Source organism: Cervus canadensis, chromosome 10 (assembly GCF_019320065.1).
Source record: "Cervus canadensis isolate Bull #8, Minnesota chromosome 10, ASM1932006v1, whole genome shotgun sequence".
In the NCBI taxonomy this organism is placed as follows: domain Eukaryota; kingdom Metazoa; phylum Chordata; class Mammalia; order Artiodactyla; family Cervidae; genus Cervus; species Cervus canadensis.
The window spans coordinates 21,085,193-21,107,611 of NC_057395.1; the positions used below are offsets into that span (position 1 = coordinate 21,085,193).

At 39.7% G+C, this 22,419-nt stretch overlaps 1 long non-coding RNA gene across 1 annotated transcript in view; it reads left to right on the plus strand.

Annotated features, from left to right (window-relative positions):
• LOC122448542 overlaps positions 1-22,419 on the plus strand; it is a 142,755-nt gene that overhangs the window by 18,726 nt on the left and 101,610 nt on the right. Inside the window, exons 2-3 of the long non-coding RNA XR_006271653.1 lie at positions 5,616-5,870; positions 9,262-10,079. This is a non-coding gene — a long non-coding RNA (uncharacterized LOC122448542). The remainder of the gene's footprint in view (positions 1-5,615; positions 5,871-9,261; positions 10,080-22,419) is intronic.

Genomic DNA, 22,419 nt, shown 5'->3' on the forward strand with positions numbered 1-22,419 from the left:
TGACAGAGCCGGGGGTGGATGTTGTTTCTGTGCATTTTGTTTGCTTGCTGAAATTTTCCCCAGGAGCTCATTGGATGTAGGCAGCCCAGCTTTCATTTAAGGAAAGGTCCGTGGGCGATTGTGGGCTTCACTCCACATCCCTCTGCACTACATCTAGAACTCGCAAAGACAACCTCGTGGTGTGTTAATTCAGTCTTGGGTTTCTTTTCCATATAAAATACTGCCAGCTTGGGCTTAAATGTGTGCCAGATGCACTATGGTATGGTTTTGTGATGTGATATGGTTAGGAAGTCTGGGTTAAGTATGGATGCAAGCTGGCTTCTGCTCTTGGGGTGGTTTCTGTTGCTGATGACTATGGCACAAGCTTTGGAGCAGGAGAGCTTGCTGGGGACGTTGGCCAGAAGTGCCTGGCAGGAAACGGTCATCGAGAAGGCTTGTCACAAGTATCCCGGGGTAATCTGATGTGCATGCCTAGGGTGCTATTTCCTTTCCAATTGAAGGATGTTGTCATTGTTTATGGGCTCAGAAACTAGAACATATTTAACTTTTGATTAAGAATTGAAAACAAAATGAGAGAGAGAGAGCAAGAGATAACCACTGTGGGGGAAAATTAATAACTAGGAAGTTTAAGGAAAGAAAGTTGATTTAAACTGAAATGGGCTCTTTTGAAGATATACACAATTTTCCCAGTTTTAATATAGATTCTACAAGAAACATATTCCAAACTGTGTGGTGCATATTATCATCATTAACCTTTCTTCTTTTTCTTCCATTACTTGCAATTAAATGAAAAAATGGTTACAATTTGGTGCCTTGCTTCTGACTAATTTTGACCAAATCTGATGTCTCTTATGCATAACTGTGGCAAAGATATAGTATCACAGTGATTTTAAAATTTTGTACACTTTAGAGAACCAAACAATGTTATGAACCAATGAAATTCTAACATTTAAAAATCTTGATAATCCAGGTTCTGTTGGTCACTGGGCAGACTTAAATATTTTATTTCTGAAACCTCTTTGCTTCCTCTACAAGTATTCAGTTAATTAGCACCAGAAATATTCAGGAGTGCTGATAATAATAATTGTAGGTGAAAGAAAAGCATAGAGGAAGGCAATGATGTATCTTGTACATTATTTCCCTGATGAGATACTTACAAAAATGCAAAACAATGAAAAGGATTTTACATTGAATTGAAATGAGGTACTGAAGTCCGGTTTGTTTACAGGATTGGTAGACAGCATCTGCCATTTCCTGTAATAGGCTCATAAACTCCTGCTAACAGCTTACTTTCTCCCACACCATAGGGATACAAAAAGATTTATGACTTTTGCTGCCTAGGGTCATATTTGGTAAAGGGAGTATATACTTGCAAACTTGGGATAGAGGTAAAGAAGATAATCCATTCCCTTCATTTCTCTTTCCACTTTTTCAGATATTTGTCCTTGGGCAGAGGTATCTGTCATGATAGAAATGTTCTAAATCTGCCTAATACTATTGCCAGTGGCCATGTGTGACTACTGAGTCCTTGAAATTAATGTGATCAATAAACTTCATTTTAAAAAACAGAGCCATTACTTTGCCAACAGAAGTCCAGCTAGTCAAAGCTATGGGTTTTCCAGTAATCATGTATGGATGTGAGAGTTGGACCATAAAGAAAGCTGAGCACCGGAGAATTGATGCTTTTGAACTGTGGTGTTGGAGAAGAGTCTTGAGAGTCCCTTGGACTGCAAGGAGATCAAACCAGTCAATCCTAAAGGAAATCAACCCTGAATATTCATTGGAAGGACTGACGCTGAAGCTGAAGCTCCAACACTTTGGCCACCTGATGCGAGGAACTGACTCATTTGAAAAGACCCTGATGCTGGGAAAGATTGAAAGCAGGAGGAGAAGGGGACTACAAAGGATGAGATGGTTGGATGGCATCACCGACTTGAAGGACAAGAGTTTGAGCAAGCTCCAGGAGTTGGTGATGGACAGGGAGGCCTGGTGTGCTGCAGTCCTTTGTGTTACAAAGAGTTGGGCACAACTGAGTGACAGAACTGAACTGAAAAAACTGCATTTTAAGTTTTATAAACTGTTAACTTATATTTAAATAGGTCCATGTGGCTATTGGCTGCTGCTGTGGCTAGTGCAGCCCAAGGCTAGAGATGAAATCCTTTTCCCAGTGAGGACTATCTTGGGAACACACCACTAACCAGAGCTTCTTAAATAACATCACAGGTGAAAAATGAGTAAATGTTTACATTTTCCAGAATTTAACTTAGGTAAGACTTCATAGGACCCTATTGACTTTAGGAAAAAGTCCTTGATTATAGACAGAAAGAAGCTCTAATATCGCTTTTTAAAATGTTCAAACAAAAATGCATAATTTAAGTAAATCTATCACTTAGTTTCCTCTTTGAAACTCATTTAAGTTATTCTGATATGACCTTATATCAGGTCAGATGTTAATTTGGAAGCCTTTTATATTTCTTCCAAATTGTCTCAGTAGAAAGTGTATATGAAGATTTACGGTGGAGGCATCTTTCTTATGTTTTGTTGCTTTTCCTGATCTACTTTTAAATCACAGAGAGATGAGGGAAATGCATGAAGTTGTTCTTAGAAAATGTTTTATAGTTGACTTTGCCCCTCAGCTCTGTGAAGACGAAGTTTTTGTTTGTGTGTGATGACTAAAAGTAAGCCTCTATTTCCAAAAGGAGGGATTTTTAACATGTAAACTATTAATTGTTGTTATTTAGTCACAAAGTCATGTCCAACTCTTTGTGACCCCATGGACTACAGCATGCCAGGCTTCCCTTGTTCTTCACTATCTCCTGGAGTTTGCTCACACTCATGTCCGTTGAGTCTGTGATGCCATCCAACCGTCTCATCCTCTATCACCCGCTTCTCCTCCTGCCCGCAGTCTTTCCTAGCACCACCAAGGAGACACTTCCCAGGTGGTGCAGTGATAAAGAATCTGTCTGCCAATGCAGGAGACACAAGAGACATGGGTTCTATCATTGTGTTGGGAAGATCCCCTGGAGGAGGAAATCACAGCCTACTCCAGATTCTTGCTGGGAGACCCCATGGACAGAGGAGCCTGACAGGCTATTGTCCTTGGAGTTGCAAAGAGTTGACACAACTGAACATGCACACAAGGAGCATGATCATGATTTTCCTATAAGGGACATAATAAGATAAAAGGTGATACCAAGGCAGAGAGGTGAAGAGCTATCAACTGTCTGTGAGCAAGCTGACATGCGATAAGTTAAGTTTGACTCCTGGAAACTGATTTTACTTATGAACCTACTTCTTCATATGACCATGCTCTTCTTTGGTGGAAAATCATTGTTCATATCCTATTTCCAAGGTATGTATGAATGTCATGTCAAAGAACACTGGACTTTGTATGTGACTTCTTAGCTGAATGACAAATTTCTTCATTCTTTAGTTCTTCAGGCATGTGTTTAATCATCTGATATCAATCTACCCATCTATCTTTAAAATTTACTAAGCAAATTTAATGCTACCTTCTTAAATATTCTTTTAGGAATAATAATGCAGTAGGAATACATGAAAAATATCATTGGTCACATAATTTTAAATGTTAGATTCTGGTTGGGGTTTGGGTGAAAGCAGTTTATTTGGGAGGTGCAGGAATCAGGGGGAGGGAAGTGGGGAATCGACAAGGGAAAGAAAGTGAAGACCAGGTAAGACGATGAGCAGGTACCTACAGCAGGCAACTGGAGCTCCTTCCTGCTGGGCCATCTGGGAAACTGTGTAGAATATGCCTCAAAATTGTCCCATTGGAGGAATGAGGACGCCAGTGTATTAATTGGCCAACTCTTGCTCATCAATGCTGAGCTCTTCTTCCCAGTCTGTTAATTTTCAAGCACCACAGTTAAAGGCAACTAATGAGCAGAGTGGTTTTCCATGGCTTTGGGAAATGCCTGCAAGCAAAGAGATGTAAATACTGCAGTTAGAAATAAGAAGGTGCACAATGAAGTGATAAAACTGAAGAACATGTGGACCAACAACATCATTTGCTACATGGGAAGAAAGTGGTCTAAAAAATGCAAAGAAGAGTCTTGTTAAGTTTGCTGTTCTTGGTGACTGGCCATACTTGAGATCAGTGCTGCCATTCACTCCTGGTGAATGGGTTAACCACTTCATATTCTTGGTGATCTTGGGTTAACCACTTCTTGGGTTAACCACTTCATATTCCTAGGCTGCTAGAGAAGGAAATGATAACCTACTCCGGTATTCTTGCCTGGAAAATTCCGTGGACAGAGGAACCTGGTGGGCCCCAGTCCATGGAATCACAAAGAGTTGGGCACAGCTGAGCCATTGAGCACATTCCTGTGCCTCAGATTCTTCTGTAAGATTCAGTGATTGATCTTAAAAGCTATAATTATGTTTCTTTTAATGCTAATATTGTTTGATTATTGTCATTGTCCTCTAGGACCTCGGTATTTAAACTGTGGTCTACAGACCACCAGCAGCAGCATTACTTGGGGACTTGTTAGAAAGACCCCAGTCCAGTACTAATGAGTCAGAATCATCATTTTAACAAAGATCTCAAGATTTGCAGGAACTTTGAGGAGCAGTGGACTAAGGTATTGTTTCCCATGCTCCTTTCCTTCAGAGTAGGCTGGGGGTGGAAATTCTCAGACCAGCTGGCCTGGACCAGCTATACTGATGGAGCCAAGCAGGTGATCTACCACTCACAGCCTTCATCCCAACAGCCCCAGAGTGAACAGACTGTCTTGTCACCCAGCTGCCTCATCCATCTGGAGGCAAGAAAATGTGTTCTCTTTAAAGACTTTGCTCAGCTTGATGATTCAATATTTCTAACAGCAGCCAATGAAGGGAGCACCTGTACGTGCAGAAGACATGGCAACTTGGGATGAACCCTCTTCATTGGAGAGACTTGACTTTCTCCCCAACTTGTTGGCAAAAACTGCGGAGTTTGAAAATGCTAACTAGCAGGATGCAAAAGTTTTTCTACATTATGAATTTGATAAGAATCACTTCTATATGTCTATGAGTAGACATAAAATTTAATTCAGTTGCTGGGATTAGTAAAACTATGGGTAAACATTTTCAACTAGCAGCTGTATGCATTTATTTCACTCCCTAGGATATTGTTCATCCTTTCAATAAAATCTTATTGAACAACAACCCCACATAAGCATAGTCCAAAGATTTTTTAAGTAATAGGGTAAATATGCAATTATCTGGTAAGAGAGACAAATGGAAAAGGTGGTGACTATAATATAAAGTGATGAGCATCACTAGAGAGATATGGCCATTATGCTTTGGAAAATGATTGTGATATCTGGAAATCTCAATAAAAATCTTAGGAAGTTAGTTTTCTAGACAGTGTATGACTTAACAGGAAAAAAATTCTACCATATTCTAGATAGTACCTGTTGCTCTGAAGCAAGATTTGGTAACTATGACAAACTATGGTGATGTTGAGCCCATACAGACTTTGTTTTCATAAATAAAATTTAATTGAAACACAGATATGTTCATTTGTTAATGTGCTATCTGTGTCTAAGGTAATTAGACTGTGACTAAGATCATATGGCCTAAAAAGCCTAAAATAATTGCTATTTGATTCTTTACAGAAAAAATTTGCCAATCCTTGGTCTATAAATGTAACCATACTAGAAGGTTACCATGACAAATACTTGTCAGAGACCAACTCCCCAGGAATCATCAGCAAGAGCCCAAGAAGAAGGAATCTTTGACCACAGTTGACTGTTTTGAAGAAACTGGTCTTGATTGCCTGCCTCTTTCTCAGCATGATCAAGATTTGTGCTCATCATTACCACAGAACTGATATCACAAGACCTTCTTGTGTCTATCCAGGAGCAGTGAAGGTACTCATTTATGTATCAGGGAAAGCACTCCACAGGACACCGGTCCTCTTCTCACTTAGAAACTTGGTAGTGTCAGGCCTGAATCTTTCTTTGGTGACTTTGTGCAGCTTCAGGAAGACTCAGGCAGGCTACTTGCCTTTGAAATAGGGACCTCTCATTCTAGGGCTTCTCTCGTAACTCAGTTGGTAAAGAATCTGCCTGCAATGCAGGAGACCTGGGTTCAACCCCTGGGATGGGAAGATCCCCTGGAGAAGGAAATGGCAGCCCACTCCAGTATTCTTGCCTGGAGAATCCCATGGATAGAGGAGCCTGGCAGGCTACAATCCATGGGGTCCCAAGAGTCAGACACGACTTAGCGATTAAACCACCACCACCACATTCTAGGGGTGGTACAGTGGAGAGATGAACTGCAATGTGAAAATGCCTCCTCCTCTAAACAACGGCATTTCCCCAACACCAGCAGCACCATTACTTTGGGCCCATTTACCAGGCAAACACTTGAAATTTAATTTCAGCCCCTTTACTAAGTGAAAAGCCTCCCCCAGCCTTTTCTCTGGTGACCAAAATAACAGAAATGATTTTGTTTGTTTTCAGGGAGTACTAATTAGCAGCTCTCTCAAATATATGAAGTATTTTCCTCATTCTATATTTCATTTCTTGACAGCTTGACCTCTTCCCCTCCAAACAGTTTCTGCCACCATTTCTGCTGCCTCATTTTCTTTGCTTTAGCAAAATCCAGAGGTTACACCCATTAGACTTCTAAAGACAGTAAGCATTGGCCCTCAGGTTCTAGAAATTGTATTATATTTTTTATTTTTTTGACTTTTGACCCTATTCAATGGAATTGTAGCCTGGCACAGCCTCTCAAACCATAGAACTAGCTTTCTAGTTGGGAAAGACTGCACTTTGCAGAGGGAAAACCTTACACTATCCTTAACTCCACTCATTGCTGGATATGAGCTTCTCAGAAGCCAGAGACAGATATGACCATCGGGAATTCTTAGAAATTAAAAGTCTGGACATCAATGTGAACCACAGAAAGAATGGAGAGATACTTAAGAGGCTCCAACTTACGGTTGTGAGTCCATAAGTGATCAAATCAGATATTTTATTTTCCCTCCTTCTTAGTTTTTTACTCTACCATAATAACAGCCTGGGTGTGTTTCCTCACACATATTATGCTGTTTCATCTCTCACTTGCCTTCATCAGGTTGTTTCAATCCATCCATCCATTAAGCTAGTAACCCCGTGTGCTATATACTCTAAAGATAGCCTTACCCTGTCTGAGGCACTGTGCTAATCACTGTACCTGTATTGACACATTTCTTTTGAAGAACTATCATATGAGATGCATAGTCTAAGTATCTGCATTTTTCAGGAAAGGAAACCAAGACTCAGAGGTTAAGAAACCTGCCCAGAGTCATAGAGCTGGTGGGTGCAGCACCCACTGTTTTCAGGTCTCATTACTAATTATGCCCCTCAGCTTCCTCCCCATAGGCTCTAAAAATATAAAAAAAAGTCTCCTGCATTGCAGACAAATTCTTTACCAGCTGAGCTACAAGGGAAGCCCAAGAATATTGGAATGGGTAGCCTATCCAGTTCTCCAGCGAATCTTCCTAACCCAGGAATCGCACCAGAATCTCCTGCATTGCAGGCAGATTCTTTACCAACTGAGCTATGAGGGAAGCCCAAAAATATAAAGAAGTTGTGTATATTCTCCTCATTCTAATAGAAGTCACAGTGGATGAGAAGGATGACCATACATAGGATCAAAAATGTTAAGTGAAAGTGAAAGTCGCTCAGTAGTGTTTGACTCTTTAAAACCCCGTGGACTATACAGTCCACGGAATTATCCAGGCCAGAATACTGGAGTGGGTAGCCTTCCCCTTCTCCAAGGGGATCTTCCCAATCCAGAGATGGAACCCAGGTCTCCCACACTGCAGGCAGATTCTTCACCAATTGAGCCACAAGGAATGCATGATAAGAAAGACATATACAGAAATGAGAGGAGGAAAGCTGGCAAGTAGGTGACACAAGAGGAGGTGAAAACAGAGAACTCAGGTGAGAGACACCCTGGAGAAAGGAATGTCTCTATTGAGTTTCTCAGAATGGTTAAGAATTGATTAAAGGGAGGTGGGGTGGAAGGAAGGCATTTAAGACAGAGGAAACCTCAAGCACATAGAACAGAGATAACACCTTGTAAGGAATGAGGTCAATACTGCCAGAAGGTAGAGTGCATTGTGGAGTGAGGTGGGAAGCAGAACCTCAAGATCAGTGGGGGTGATTTCAGGAAGATGTGGTGGGTCTTGCAAAGACGCTTTCATGGGGAGCCATGAAAGGCTTTAAGCAAAGAAGCTGATTTGAATTTCAGATAAATGACATTAAAATCTGGGGGAATGATGAGTTTGAGGAAGGGAGCTGCTGTGGTCAGTGCAGATGTGAAGTGATAAAAGCAGAGTGAGCAGTGAGGAAGCTGAGGTTACAGTGACAGGAAGGTGGGGGGAAGCTGTAAAATTTTCATCAAAGTCAGCAGGACTTGGAGACTGACTGGATGTGAGGTGCAGTGGGAGGAAATGGGGTGATAAAAATGGGATTCTGTGTTCTGACTTGGGTGACTGGGCAGGTACTGGTGCCAATGCCTGATCTGTGAACTTTGGTGGGTAAACCAGATTGAGGCTTGAAGTGCTCTTGGAAATATCCAGGAGGCTATGAGATATGTAAGTCCAGGTTAGAGAAAATGGCCTTGTAGGAAACAGAGATTTAAGAATAAACTACATTCTGGTAACCACCCATGTGTGGGTAGTAATGGACTAGGATAATCAACTTATAAACGAAGCCAAAGAAAAATGAGCCTGTGCAGGACGTAGAGAAGGAACAGGGTTGGGGGGGAAGGAGGATGAACAAGAGTATTGTGTCATGGAAAGGAAAAAGGTAGTTTTTAGAAGGTGTACGTAGTAAGCACAGAAGAGAGTAGAGACTAAGGCTGTCCTGTATCTACCTACTGTTAACTGTTCCTCTCTCTCTTAACTAACTCTTCATCATGCTGAACCACTGCATATTCTCCTGTGCATTTATAAAACTCAATTTAGAGGCATTGTCCCTTAGAGGTAGGCAAGCTTTCCACCTATCTAAGTTGTAGGAGGTCCTTCTCCATTTGAACTCTTGTCATTTCACACATAGACCTGTATATTTACTTTCCTTCTGATGCTGAAGATCACTGTGGTAGACTGATTTGCCTTAAGGATTCCACTTTTTCACTTTCTTTGGCAGTGCGCTGTCACACTTGGACTTGACTCTGTCTTCAAGCATTTTATTCATGCCAATGAAATAGTAGTAAATGTTGTAAGCAGAGTCTTGAAAAGTGCTTGTGCATTTTTACTTTCTCTTTTAGATTCCTGATACTACAAGTTGATAAGTCCAGGCTAACCTGCTGGAGGAAAAGAGATTGTTTGGAGCAGAACCAAGTTGTCCTAACTAAAGCCTTTCTATACCATCCAGACCCTCGCTGGCCCAATAGCTGACTTCACAAGTGCTGTTCTGGAGTGGTTTGTTACACAGCAGTACCTGATATGATTAAAAATTATGTCCTATATAATTTTTTATCTAGCATATTAACCAAGTGCTTAACATATAGTGAGTGGTCTATACATATATGTTGTACTGAAAAGCATGGAAGGAAAATTCCAATCTATCGCAAAGCCCTTTTTTCTCCTTTTTTTCTACCAAACATCATGACTGCCCTAACTTTCTCACTCTCTTTTACCTCTGAGATCTCAGGAGCTAAGACTGTAGGGACAGCTGTGGGAATTCCAGCAGGCACACTGCGGTTTGAAATCCACAGACAAGGGAGCATGGCTTCCTTCCTTGGCCTGCTGCCCCACGCACGGCGAGCAGAGCAGCCAAGCCAAAGTGGCAGCCTCAGTGTGGGAGCCCAGCTCTGCTGCCATAAATTACCCAGAGGCAGGAAGAAGCAGTGAGAGTCAGCGGTTTCAACTACCTAGTAGTTCATTTTTGTTCTTGTTTTTCAGTTAGCAATCTGTAAAATTTATTGCAAAATTAAGCTCCCTGCTCCAGAGTCAATAATATTCCTGGTGCCCGGCGGTGTAATAACTCACAAAAAGGGCAGGAGTTGGAGGGAGTGAAACTGATTTAAGAAGTTGACTTCCAAGCCCTACTTTCTGCTGCCTACTCCCTGCTGCTAAAGGTCAGGTAAGTAGAGGGCTAAGATTACAGCCTCAGAACATCCTTGGAGGGCTAGAATTTCTATTGGGTTTGAAATTTAAAACAAAAATGTTTCTTTTGCATGATGGATTCCTTTTATCCTTCCCACCTCTGTTTCCATTTTAGCATAAAAATAGAAAATTAAATTTCATATTTTGTTTCTGGCATTACTAGGAAGAAGTACTGTACAAAGCTCGGCCCTCTGCAAACTTCCTGTGGTGTTTTCTAATAACCTAACATCAGTCTGTCTGAACTGGAGGGGCTGTTGGCGATTGCTCTTACTGCAGTGACTTCATTTACAGGGGCAAATACCAAGTCTCAGGGTAATTAATGGTTGTTCAGGTCCTGCCCAGCTGAACAACCTGGGATTAGAACTAAGATCTGATTCCCAGGTCATACACCAGCTGCTTCACTCAACATTCTGCTACTGAATGGGCTTCAGTTGATCACTTCAGCATTTCTTTAAAAATTGTCTCTTTGTGTGTGTGTAAAAAGATCACCACAAGAAGTCTAGTTATTATTATTGTTATTATAGTAATTTATTGTCAAGTCCTATTATTTCTTATCGAGTATAAATTCTCTGTCTGATTATTTAAAAGGACCATACAGTCACATTTTCATTACAGCTGCATTGTACCAGATGTTATCATTAATTTGCACTTAGTTAATTATCTTTACAAAATAACTCTCTAAAAGACAATGATTGAAAGGCTATATCTAGTTATTCCTCATGGTCTCTTCCTTGAAATGCCTACAAAATCATTTTTGCAATCTGTGGGGTAAATTTAATATTTCTCAAGGGACATTTAGCAATTGCGAATTAAGCTCTGCAAGTTAAGTGTCTATGTATTTCTTGATCAGTACCCCATTTGCTCTTTTAGAAACTTTAGATGGAATTTGTTTCCTCAGCTTCTTGGTTCTTCTTTATTGGTTGTTGAAGCTTTAGCCACTGCTTGGTGTTGGCTATAAGGCTTAGATTAGAAGGAATTGCTTTGATGTTTTTCAGTCAAGAAAGAATTTTACACCTGTCTGAGTATCCCTTGACTGCAGGTAAAGAATGTACCTCTCTGGAGAGATACCAATTAAAGTTAATTGTATATGACCTGATTGATCCATGGAGCTCTTAGAGTTTCTAATTGAATTTGCTATTGTCTTCATAAAACGAAGATTTCGTTTAGTTGCAAATTGTGAATTGGAGGGCCTGGCTGCATTCTCTATCTGAGCACAATGATACTGTCAATAGAATGACCTAAAGGAGGTTGTACAAATCTACCCTTGTCACAGAATTCCTGCTCTATTCCTCTTGTAAATCAAGGGTGGTTCAGGAGAGCTGTTTCCTGGCTTCTAGGAGGCAATGCTGGTTTCACCACTCAGGAGCTGATGTTTTCCCCAGTTCTTACATGGCAGGTAGGGATGAAAGGGGTCTATGAAACTTTTGTAACTTGACCTGGAGCTGGGCAAGGCTAACCTGACTTTAAACTTCACCAAGACCTTGAAACTCAGCCAGAGATGATTAAAACCCCAGAGTATGTGAGTCTTTTCAAGTACACTAATTGTGTTATGTTGTGGATGAAAACCATGAAAAATGGGTGTGTTGAAAGTCTCCAGCTTGGAATGCATTTTACTTCTAAGATGATTAAACATCTGTTTCATTCTGAGATTTGAGTAAAAACTCAAGTAAATGAACAGTTGGAAAACAAATTAAATAGGGATAGTCAAGTGGTCAATAAAATGGATATACATTCTGGTGACATTTATTCTGATCTAGTTAAACTCAAATGCCTATAGTGGGTATCATCTTTTCATTTCTAGGTACAAGAATGTTAAAAATATAACTATTTCACTCTGCCGTACACCTGAAACTAATGAAACTTTGTACTTCAATTTTAAAAACTGTTTTTTTTTTTAATGGATTTGATACTGCATTTTCAAGTGATTTCAAAATAGGAATTGAGGCAAATACACGTTGTTAAACTTACTTTCTTTCTATGTATGTATGTATTGAACATTCTATGATCTCCATAGAAAGCACAATTAAAGGTAAGGCTATCATTCCCTTCATGAAATAGTGTTTGTACTTGATTGCATACCTTACCTCATACATACCAACACCATTCATTTGCCCACCTACCAAGCACCCTAGACATTAAATTCTAGTCAGTCTTTCAGAATCCATGCTACACAACAAAAAGCAAAAAGAGAAAATAGAAGCATTTCCTCAACTGGACATTTTCCCCTCAATTTGTTTAACAGCAGATTATCTGCAGGTGCAACTTGAGCAGATGAACAGTCCACAGATAATGTTGTGGTGAGGGTATGGACTTTGAAACTCAACCGCCCAATGTCAGATTCCTGCTCTGCCACTTATTAGCTGTATTACCTAAAGCAAGTTATTTAAACTGCTTGAGCCCTGGTTGGCTCATCTACAAAGTGGGATAACAATTCCACCCATCTCAAGGGATGTGGTTGAAACAAATCAGTCTACATAAAGTCCTTGAGATAGTGCCTGGGTACTTTTACACTTATGTACACAATGTATACATTTATCTTACAATATCCTAGGTGTCTTAGGAATCTATTTTTTGTGAATTCAAGTAGTCATGAAATAAATTGGTTTTTGGTTATACAAGATTTATCTAATTAAAATGCTCCAACTTGAGGTCATTTGATACCCACATGCCACCCTCCCCTTGAAATCAAGGATAGTTTGCTTCTAGCTCAGGGCCCTTCTGCTTGTAAAGCACAGATCGTGAAGCCCAAGCCCCAGAGTAACACTTGGGAGATTTTAAAATAGCTTTATTTTCTGCTTTTTCTCAGGCTGATATAAACATTATTATTGTCATCACAAAGGAGAAGAAAGGCTGACATACCTGATGGAACAGTTTTAGTTATGGAGTGAATGGGAGTCAAATGACTTTATCTGACTTGTCTCTCCAGCATCTGCTCAGCTTTCATATAACCCCATAAAACAACGTAGTTCTAGTTTTCTAGAATTCTTCTCATTAGGAAAAGTTTTCAAATATCCTTTTGGGGGTGAAACAGATCACCAGCCCAGGTTGGATACATGAGACAAGTGCTCAGGGCTGGTGCACTGGGAAGACCCAGAGGGATCGGGTAGGGAGGGAGGTGGGAGGGGGGATTGGGATGGGGAATATATGTGAATCCATGGCTGATTCATGTCAGTGTATGGCAAAAACCACTACAATATTGTAAAGTAATTAGCCTCCAACTAATAAAAGTAGATGGAAAAAAAAAGAAAAAAATAAATAAATAAAAATGATAATAAATATAAAAAAAAAAATCCTTTTGGAAACTTGTTTGAAAACTTATGTTACTTGATGTGATGAGGTTTTCCTAGGTGTGGGGATTTTTCCAGAATGAGCCTTAAATCAACAAGTCTACAGCTTTCTCCAGTCCACTTTATGATCCTGATGTGGATGAGCCATTTCTTAACTTGAAGTTTAAATGAGGTAGAAAAAAGAGGAAGGGAGAAAAAAAAGTAAAGAAGATAAAATAATAGGATATAAAGGAAAGGAAGAAAAGAAAAGAGCAAGTAAAGGAAAGAAAAGGAGAGAAGATAAAAGAAAGAAAAGAAAAACTAAGCCCTCAGATTTAAAGACACCCAACTACCCCAGCTCTACTCTCTCTCTCTAAGACAGGTGAACTTTAGTTAAGATTCCTCTCTGTCAGGCAGTTCAGTTCAGTTGCTCAGTCATGTCCAACTCTTTGTGACCCCATGGACTCCAGTACACCAGCCTTCCCCTCCATCACCAGTTCCCGGAGCTTGCTCAGACTCATGTCCATCAAGTCAATGATGCCATCCAACCATATCCTCTGTAGTCCCCTTCTCTGCCTGCCTTGAATCTTTCCCAACAGCAGGGTCTTTTCAAATAAGTCAGTTCTTCGCATCAGGTGGACAAAGTATTGGAGTTTCAGCTTCAACATCAGTCCTTCCAATGAATATTCGGAAGTGATTTGCATTAGGATTGACTGGTTGGATCTCCTTGCCATCCAGGGGACTCTCAAGAGTCTTCTCCAACACTACAGTTCAAAAGCATCAATTCTCTGGCGCTCAGCTTTCTTTATGGTCCAACTCTCACATTCATGCATGACTACTGGAAAAACCATAGCTTTGACTAGACAGACCTTTGTTGGCAAACTAATTTTCTGCTTTTAAATATGATGTTTAGGTTGGTCATAACTTTTCTTCCAAGGAGTAAGCATCTTTTAATGTCGTAGCTGTAGTCACCATCTGCAGTGATTTTGGAGCCCAAGAAAATAAATTCTGTCACTGTTTCCATTTTTTCCCCATCTATTTGCCATGAAGTGATGGGACCAGATGCCATAATCTTCATTTTTTGAATGTTGAGTTTTAAGCCAACTTTTTCACTCTCCTCTTTCACTTTCATTAAGAGGCTCTTTATTTCCTCTTTGCTTTCTGCCATAAGGGTGGTGTCATCTGTATATCTGAGGTTATTGATATTTCTCCCAGCAATCTTGATTCCAGCTTGTGCTTCATCCAGCCCGGCATTTTTCATGATGTATTCTGCATATAAGTTAAATAAGGAGGGTAACAATATACAGCTTTGACGTACTCCTTTCCCAATTTGGAACCAGTCTGTTGTTCCATGTCCAGTTCTAACTGTTGCTCTTGAGCTGCATACAGATTTCTCAGGAGGCAGGTAAGGTGGTCTGGTATTCCTGTGTCAGGCAACAGGGTGAAGAAATACACAGGTTTCCATGACATGGGACTTTTAATTTTTTAATAACGCAAAATGGATAAATGATCTCCTAGCCTTTTTTTTTTTTTAACATGTAAACCTCTAAATTTTGACCTAAAAACATTGCTTTTTTCTTTCTGGATCATGGCTCCATTTGTGGCCCCTGTAATCTGAAAATTTTTCCTCTGTAAATTCAGTATTATTGTTTCTATCTTATTTCAATAACCTTTGGTAATTTCACCAATCTATTGAAATACTTGAAATATATGACAAAATATTAATAATTCAGAATAAGAACCTTTTATTCTTTATTTTCTTTTCTTCCTACAGTTTAAAGCTAGAAACTTCTCATCAAGAAGCCATCAAAGCGTCACTAGGTATGAGATAGCCAGTTATTAGTAAGGACAGTTCAGGAAGAGACCATTTACAGACACAAGATCAGAGAAGAATAGTGGGAGAATAAAGTATCTTATGAGTTCATAGTGTCTTCCTCCCCAAAGAGATGTCCTCTCCAAAATGTCTGTCTTTCCCACCTGACTCTCCCCTGAATCTTATCTTCCTGAAAGATGTCCTAACCTAAGGATCCAAAATACTCTAGATGTGGAACACATCTGCAGAAAGTCCTCTGGCTTTGTGCCTCAAAACTGAGTGGGCCACTGTGGAGTGACTCTACAATTTATCAATGAGACTAGGGCATTTTTGAAAGTGAAAGGGAGAGCTACCTATAATTATCCAGGACAGCATAAACTGAGATTATCTCACAGGAATTTCCCTGAATTATTAAGCAACTAGACAGTAAATTAAAAAAAAAAAAAAATATATATATGTGCTGAAAAGAAAGGAGGAAAATCAAAGAACTGTTTTCTTTCTTTAATGTTTAGAAACTATTCTGCATACTTTGTATCTTTTAACTAATTATAGTAACTGTCTTAGATAGATGTCATTATTCCCATTTTATGTATGAGAAAACTGAGGCCCCAGAAAATATAGTCATTTGCCCAAAGCCAAAGTATATTATATGTTGGCGGTAGCACTGACTTTAGAGAGGTTAGAAATTATGAAAATAACTGGCCAAATGAATGAATGAATAAAATGATAGAAAGCCCAACACATCTCATTCATAAGATGAAAAGAATCCTGTGTATGTTACCATCAGGGTTTTTAGAACGTTGCCAATTTGAAAAATATTCTTAACTAATTTACACTTCCTGCACCTATTTTACTTTTGCAGCATCATAAAGATAACAAAGATAAAATGGTTTTCTGAGGCGGTCTTACAAATAGCTGTGAATAGAAGAGAAGCAAAGGCAAAGTAGAAAAGGGAAGACATACCTATTTGAATGCTTCCAAAGAATAGCAAGGAGAGGTAAGAAAGCCCTCCTCAGCAATCAATACAAAGAAATAAAGAAAAACAATAGACTGGGAAAGACTAGAGATCTCTTCAAGAAAATTAAAGATACCAAGGTAACATTTCATGCAAAGTTGGGCACAATAAAGGACAGAAATCGTATGGACCTAACAGAAGCAGAAGATATGGCAAGAATACACAGAAGAACAATGCAAAAAAGATCTTAATAACCCAGGTAATCATGATGGTGTGATCACTCACCTAGAGACAGACATCCTGGAATGCTAAGTCAAGTGGGCCTTAGGAAGCATCACTAAGAACAAAGCTAGTGGAAGTGATGGGATTCCAGTTGAGTTATTTCAAATCCTAAAAGATGATGCTGTGAAAGTGCTGCACTCAATACGCCAGCAAATTTGGAAAACTCAGCAGTGGCCACGGGACTGGAAAAGATCGGTTTTCATTCCAATCCCAGAGAAAGGCAATGCCAAAGAATGCTCAAACTATCACACCATTGCACTCATCTCACACACTAGTAAAGTAATGCTCAAAGTTCTCCAAGTCAGGCTTCAACAGTATGTGAACTGTGAACTTCCAGATGTCCAAGCTGGTTTTAGAAAAGGCAGAGGAACCAGAGATCAAATTGCCAACATCTGTTAGATCACCAAAAAAGCAAGAGAGTTCCAGAAAAATATCAATTTCTGCTTTATTGAGTATGCCAAAGTCTTTGATTGTGTGGATCACAATAAACTGTGGAAAATTCTGAAAGAGATGGGAATACCAGACCACCTGACCTGCCTCCTGAGAAATCTGTATGCAGGTCAGGAAGCAACAGTTAGAATTGGACATGGAACAACAGACTGGTTCCAAATAAGAAAAGGAATACATCAAGGCTGTGTATTGTCACCCTGCTTATTTAACATATGCAGAATACATCATAAGAAACGCTGGGCTGGATGAAGTACAAGCTGAAGTCAAGATTGACCAGAGAAATATCAATAACCTCAGATACGCAGGTGACACCATGTTTATGGCACACAGCAAAAAAGAACTAAAGAGCCTCTTGATGAAAGTGAAAGAGGAGAGTGAAAAAGTTGGCTTAAAGCTCAACATTCAGAAAACTAAGACCATGGCATCTGGTCCCATCACTTCATGGCAAATAGATGGGAAAACAGTGACAGATTTTATTTTTTTGGGCTCCAAAATCACTGCAGATGGTGACTGCAGCCATGAAATTAAAAGACACTTACTCCTTGGAAGAAAAGCTATGACCAACCTAGACAGCATATTTAAAAGCAGAGACATTACTTTGCCAGCATGTTCTGTCTACTCAAAGCTGTGGTTTTTCCAGTAGTCATGTATGGATGTGAGAGTTGGACTATAAAGAAAGCTAAGCACTGAAGAATTGATGCGTTTGAAATGTGTTGGAAACGACTCTTGAGAGTTCCTTGGAATGCAAGGAGATCCAACCAGTCCATCCTAAAGGAAATCAGTCCTGAATATTCATTGGAAGGACTGATGTTGAAGCTGAAACTCCAATCCTTTGGCTACCTGATGTGAAGAACTGACTCATTTGAAAAGACCTTGGTGCTGGGAAAAATTAAAGGCAGGAGGAGAAGGGGATGACAGAGGATTAGATGATTGGGTGGCATCACAGACTCAATGGACACGAATGTGAGTAACCTCCGGGAGATCGTGATGTACAGGGAGGCCTGGTGTGCTCCAGTCCATGGGGTTGCAAAGAGTTGGACACGACTGAGCAACTGAACTAAAATGAAAGATAACAAGCTCCAGCAAGTAAGAAAGTGCAGGAGCACTGCTATGGATAACTTCTCCAAAAAAGAAAATGTATGTAACTTCCCAGTCATACATTTGTCTAGCTGAAAGGAGTTCTACCATTACTATTTTGTAATTTCACTTCTAACAATGTATTTTATGGAAATAGACCTGGGCTTGTACTCTTTGCGTGGACCTGTCATTGGATGCTGGCTGTTCTGGGGAGGGTTTAAGACCTGTAGCTGTAGGCTTTTACAATTACAAGTGCAATCCCCAGGCAGGGACTCAGGTTACTTTAGCCTTTCTAGTTCTCTGCTTTCTTATGTTAAAATGGGGATTAGTAAAAACCACCTTATTTACTAAGCATGGTTATTGGGGGAAATCACTGAAATGACACTGTGTCTCAAGACACAAAACATGAAATATGAGAGAAGTTGTGCTCAGTCCTACAGTCTTGAATGAATTTTGCCTTCTGGTTGGACAGTCAGTGAGGACATTATCTTTTTTTTTAACTTTATTTATTTGTATTTATTTAATTTTTGGCTGCTCTGGGCTTCATTGCTTTGCAAGGGCTTTCTCTAGTTGTGGAGAGCAAGGGCTACTCTTTGCTGTGGGTGTGCTGTGCAGTGGTTTCTCTTGTTGCAGGGCATGGGCTCTAGGTGGGTGGGCTTTAGCAGTTGCAGCTCATGGGCTTAATTGCTCTATGGCATGTGGGCTCTTCCTGGATCAGGGATTGAACCTGTGTCCTCTGTGTTGGCAGGTAGATTCTTATCCACTGTACCACCTGGGAAGTCCCAGATGTGATCTTTTTAAAGGAGGTCCTTCAGTAACCACACTTTGGCTTTGGAGAGGTTCATAAATATAGGACATGTTGAACACATTTCTTTTCTTTAGTGTGGGACACTATCTTTAAAAGAATAAATATGATGGTTAATTCCTATCTATCTTACACTGGGTGTAGCAAACAGATTTTAAAATGGTCTCAAATTATCTCCATTCCATCTTCATGGGATATTTAATTTCTTCTTCTTGAATATAGGCAGAAACTGGGATGATTCGTCACTTATGTGATTGTGTTACTTAAGATCATAACTTTCGCCTTGTTTGCAGACTTTCCCCATTAACTCTCTTCCTTGCTGACCTCATGAAGTCAGCTGCCCTGTTGGAGAAGGCCACATAGCAAGGAACCAAGGACAGACACTGTGTAATAGCCAGCAAGAAACAGAGGCCCTCAGTTTGATAGCCCACAAGGAACAGAAGGTGGTTCTGTCAACAACCATGTGAGTTTAGAAGCAGTTCCTTCCCCAGCTGAACCTCCGTGAAGTGCAGCCTCAGCTGCTGCTGACTGCAGCCTTGCAGAGAACCCAGTTAAGCACTGGACTTCTGACCATCAGAAACTGAAATATAAATATGTGTTTTTCAAAGTTGTGTTTGTGATAATATAGTTACATAGCAATAGATGACTAGGTAATACTTATACACAAGGTAATAAAATTATATACTTTCAAAGGCATATATTCCTGAACTATTTCTCAGAAATGAGCATTTTATAAACTAAGCCAATTATTTACTCATTCTCAAATTGTGCCCACATCACTGACCAGTACTCTCGTCAGTATACCAATCAACACAATAGAGTTCACTCGAGAGTTCCAGGAAAAGCTGCAATGAACTCAAACCTGGGGGTGGATTCCATATTCAGTGCTTATCAATTATGTAACCCTGAGAGAGCCATATAACCTTTCTGGGCTACAGCTCCCTTATATTTACAGGGAGATAATGCTTCCTTTATAGGATTTTGTGAGAATTAAACATGCTGATGGAATGTAACTGAACTGACATGAACTCAATAGGCAATGCAGAGGAACAGCATATCACGAAACTGAGAGAAACTAACTTCAGTAGAGGAGGATATGAAATTTGGGGCCCACTCAGCCTTCTGAAAGGTTTAAAGTGATGTCCATGTTAGTGATTTCAGTATGCATATTGTCCGAATAAAATGTGCTTTTATTTATTTAGCAAATATTAAGCACCCATTATATATCAGTCACACTCTGTGATGTTAAAGGTTCACTGAAGTTCAACAGATTTAAATTCAGGGTCAGGTTTTCATTAGCTCTGGTTTCATGAGATTTTTTTTTTTTTCAGTCAGGATTATTGAAGTAGGATGGTATAATATTCAGCAATAAAAAGAACAAACCAGTGATAGATGAAACAACTTGGATGAATCACAAATCACTGTGTTGAATGAGAGAAACCACACAAACACAGTGCTTATTGTGTGATTCCATCCACATAAAAATCTATAAAGTACAAACAAATTGAGAGTGGTTACCTGGGAATGAGAGCAAATCAAGAGATGAATTGAACTGGGTTTGAAGAAATTCTGGAAAGCAGTAGAAATATTTGGTATTTTGATTTATCGTGGCAATGGCTTCTTAGATGTAGAAATATACCAAAGTTCATCAGATAATACACTTCACAGGCATGCCTTGATTTATTTGTTTTGCTTTATTATGTTTCACATGTGTACTGTGCTCAGTCGTTCAGTTATGTCTGATTCTTTGTGGCCCCATGGACTGTAGCCCAGCAGGTTCCTCTGTCCATGGAATTTTCCAGGCAAGAATACTGGAGCAGGCTGCCATTTCCTACTCCAGAGGATCTTCCCCACCCAGGGATCAAACCTGAGACTCTTGCATCTCCTGCATTGGCAGGCAGCAATTTTACCACTGGTGCTGCCTAGGAAACCCATTACATTTCATATTGGGGGCTTGCTTTTTTGTTGTTTATTGTTTATAGGTTTGCAGTAACCCTTCATCAAGCAAAACTATTGGCGCTATTCTTCCAACAGCATTTGTTCATTTCAAGTCTGTGTGTCATATTTTGGTAATATGTGTCTTCTTGTCACATTGTGGTAATTCTTAATTCACTTTTGAATGAATTCTTCCATTCAGTTTGATAATTCTTGCAAGATTTCAAACTTTTTCATGATTATTTTATTTGCTATGGTGATCTATGATCAGTGATATTTGGTGTTCCTACTATAATTATTCTTGGGCACCAGGAGTCACATCCATTCAAGACAGTAAACTTAGTTGATAGATGTTGTATTTGTTCAGACTGTTCCACAAACTGGCTGTTTCCTATCTCTCTTCCTCTCCTCAGGCCTCCTTATCGCCTGAGACACAACAATATTGAAATTAGACCAATTAATAACACTACAGTGGCTTTTAAGTGTTCAAGGGAAAGGAAGAGTTGTAAATCTCTCACTTTAAATCAAAAACTACAGATAATTAAGATTAGTGAGGAAGACAAGTTGACATCAAAGACAGGCTGAAAACTAGGCCTCTTGTACCAGTTAGCCAAGTTGTGAAAACAAAGGAAACATTCTTGTAGGAAATAAACAGTGCTAATCCAATGAACATATAAATGATAAGAAAGCAAAACAGCCTTACTGCTGATATGGCAGAACATTTTAGAGGTCTCAATATAAAATCAAGGTGGCTAGAATACACAGAAGAAAAATACAAAATAGATCTTTACCACCCAGATAATCATGATGGTGTGATCACTCACCTCGAGCCAGACATCCTGGAATGCTAAGTCAAGTGGGCCTTAGGAAGCATCACTAAGAACAAAGCTAGTGGAAGTGATGAGATTCCAGTTGAGTTATTTCAAATCCTAAAAGATGATGCTGTGAAAGTGCTGCACTCAATACGCCAGCAAATTTGGAAAACTCAGCAGTGGCCACGGGACTGGAAAAGGTCAGTTTTCATTCCAATCCCAAAGAAAGGCAATGCCAAAGAATGCTCAAACTACCACACCATTGCACTCATCTCACACACTAGTAAAGTAATGCTCAAAGTTCTCCAAGTCAGGCTTCAAAAGTACGTGAACTGTGAACTTCCAGATGTTCAAGCTGGTTTTAGAAAAGGCAGAGGAACCAGAGATCAAATTTCCAACATCTGTTGGATCATCAAGAAAGCCAGAGAGCTCCAGAAAAACATCTATTTCTGCTTTATTGAGTATGCCAAAGCCTTTGACTGTGTGGATCACAAAAAAGTGGAAAATTCTGAAAGAGATGGGAATACCTGATCACCTGACCTGCCTCCTGAGAAATCTGTATGCAGGTCAGGAAGCAACAGTAAGAACTGGACATGTAACTACAGACTGGTTCCAAATCGGGAAAGGAATACATCAAGGCTGTGTATTGTCACCATGCTTATTTAACTTATATGCAGAGTACATCATGAGAAACGCTGGGCTGGATGAAGCACAAGCTGGAATCAAGATTGATGGGGAAAATATTAATAACCTAGATATGCAGATGACACCATGTTTATGGCAGAAAGTGAAGAAGAACTAAAGAGCCTCTGCAGATGGTAACTGTAGCCAAGAAATTAAAAGACGCTTGCTCCTTGGAAGAAAAATTATGACCAATTGAGACAGCATATTAAAAAGCAGAAACATTGCTTTGCCAACAAAG